Source organism: Meles meles, chromosome 6, assembly GCF_922984935.1.
Source record: "Meles meles chromosome 6, mMelMel3.1 paternal haplotype, whole genome shotgun sequence".
NCBI classification, from domain to species: domain Eukaryota; kingdom Metazoa; phylum Chordata; class Mammalia; order Carnivora; family Mustelidae; genus Meles; species Meles meles.
Window position 1 is genome coordinate 25,886,543 of NC_060071.1, and position 2,865 is coordinate 25,889,407.

The 2,865-nt window shown below is 39.2% G+C and overlaps 1 pseudogene; it reads right to left on the bottom strand.

Moving 5' to 3' along the window:
• Window positions 1-2,279: 2,279 nt before the first annotated feature.
• On the bottom strand, window positions 2,280-2,549 carry LOC123943509 (annotated as a pseudogene).
• Between the last annotated feature and the right edge of the window lie 316 nt (window positions 2,550-2,865).

The following is a 2,865-nucleotide window of genomic DNA, read 5'->3' on the forward strand; positions in this document are numbered from 1 at the left end:
TGGAGGGGATATACCTGTTCTAAAGGAAGTCTTTATTTGGAACCCAGTATGTGGTGGTAGGAAAAACATGGGAATTAGAATCACACAGACCTCTCCAAATTCTGCCTTACCAGCTCTGCAATTAGAGAAATGTAATTTAACTTTTTGGGTCTTGACACCCTCACCTTTAAAATGGGTATAAAAATCCTTATCTCTCAGATGGTTGTAGAATTTAGTGAATTTGTAATGTGTCAATGTGGGTAAGCTCAGCTCTGTTCCCCAGAATTCTCTTCATATGTTTCCAGTTGGAGTGGGCTTCAAGAGCATTTTGCATAGATTTGGGGGACAGCAGTGAAGCAGTAGTTATGAGTATATGTACAAGCTATTACATTTCCAGGCTATCATGCTTGGAAGGTTGGAGCAAGGGCACACACGATGTCACTTAACTGCTGGCTTCCTTGTTGGTGTGCAGCAGTAGCCAAACCTGCTGCTGATTTTCCATTAGTTTCTCTAACTCGTGGGTCAGGTAGATGTTTAGCTACACAGTGAAGGGTGTCAGCTTCTCCTACATCACCTACATCATGAAAACTGGAGGCAGTGAAAGACTGCTACATAGAGGTGTATTAAGTAGTGCTTTAAAATCAACTCTCCTGATAAAAAACAAAAGGTCTGTTTTGCTGTGTTTGCCAAATCACATGGTGTAAAGCCTCCCTGTTTGGATGATTTCAAGCTACCAATGCGGTATGACTGTATGTGAAGCTGGGAAGAGATATGTACAATGGATTCTTGTGAGCTGGAATGAGAGGCTCCAGCACACCACTGCTGACATGGATCCAGTCCATTATTATCAGTTTCAACATATGCCTGTGAGTTCCAGCTTGCCCTTACCCTTCCTCTCTTTGAAAGCATCTTCCTGCTCTGCAAACTTGAAGTTGAAGATTTAGATGAGAAGACACAAGCCTTTCAGATACTATTTAACCAACACTCATAGTTGCCTAAGATCAATCTCTAGACTAATCCCTTTATTTTATTTTTGTACATGTATATTTCCTAATGGCTTCACTTCTCTGTTGAACAGTGTTGTCTGATATGTGAAGCTTGCGATTATATATATGAAACTCCCAGCAGTATTTGGCACAAACTAGACACTAAAAACTGTTAACTTAGTTTATGAATAATTGCCAACTATTTTAAATTTAGTGATATGCACATTTCTTTTCCTGATATTACGGCACTCAGAAATATTCATAATATATATGGAATAATGTTCCTTTTATATTTTTTCTAAGGAGACGGATGATACAGACTAGCAGTGTCCTAGAAATATAATGCAAGCCACATATGTAATATGAAATTTTCTAGTGCCCTGTTAGAAAAAGCAAAAAGAAATGGGTAACATTAATTAATATATTTAATTTAACTCAATGTATCTAAAATATTATCTCAGCGTGTAATAAATATAAAATACTATTATTGAGATTTTTTTCCCCAAGCCAGACCATATCCAACTTTATTAAAGATGCTTTTCATAAACAATCATGGTATTTCAGGCAGTCCATGGGCAGACAATCATTAAAAGTATACAACAACTTTCAAATTCCCTTCTTCAATGAACTACCAAATCAGAAAGCCACTATTAAACCCAGTGAAGTCTTCATGTGATGCTCTATGAACAGGGAAAGTTTAGAGTGAGGGTTGACAGTTCTCATCTAGCATGTTGTTTGACAACTTTTCACAAGCTGACCCTGATTTTCAAGAAATGAAATGAAAATGGCAGAATTATCAATCTGAAGATCCCCAAACTAAAAAAGGAACTCTTGAGGGCGCCCTGTCAGTGGTGACACTATGCCTGATGTACTGGGAACCATTAGCTCCCTGGGTTTAACGGAGTCAAGTCTATGTTGAAGGCAGAGAGGGAACAGAGGATATAAAAATATGAAACTTAGTTTTTACATACCACCAAGCTGTTCGTGCCAAGGTGGCTCACATGTGTCAACATCAGGAATCCATCCTGCTGGGAGCCAAGAGGACGTTTCTCTAAACTAGAAGGGAAAGGTGTTTTTTCCCCTTGTGTCAATCTAGCTTCGGAGATACTCTGTTAGTGACATATGCCCTTCCCCGAAAACAACAATGAAGTGTTCTGTGTGCTAACAACATAGTTTACAAAAAACCAAAACAACAACAACAACAACAAAAAGTAAAAGTAAAACAAAATTATGCATTTTTATAAGACTTAACAAAAATACTATTTCAAATTGGACAGTCACCAGAAGTACACAGTTATCAAAAATGCACACACTTCACTTGGCATCTCCAGCACCTTCAGCTTTCTGTGCTTGGTCTGTCTTGGCATCTCTGTTTTCTGCAGGGTTATTTTCATCCTTCACAGTGTCAGCTTTTTCCGTATGGGTACCTTCTCTCCCTTCTTGCAGGGGTTTTTTAGGCTTGGGCTCTTGCTTTGGAAGAGTAGGTTTAGCAGATAACCGTACAAATCTTCTCTGTGGCTCATCCTTCATCTTGCCTTACTCTTCAGCATCCCCTTCAGCCTTTCTCTTGGGTATGGTGGCCATGGTGACAGGTCATAAGCTCTGGACATGGGGAGGCAGTGGCACGTGGGCTTTGGCAGGTCCAGGGGTTGTTTTCACCTCTTCTTCTTCTTCACACTGCTCCTTTCAAGTAGTCACATTCAAGCACTACACTGTGGTGAGTGACCATCATGTTGGACAGTGTAGACATAGACTTATACCAAATGCAAATAGCAGGTAATAAATTTTTATCATGATTAATTATCTGTTTATTTAAAATGTATGTATTTGATCTCAGTATAGGCTGCAAAAGTGGTAGTGCCATTCACTTGTGGTTTACTAGGGTTATTAGCACCAGGGT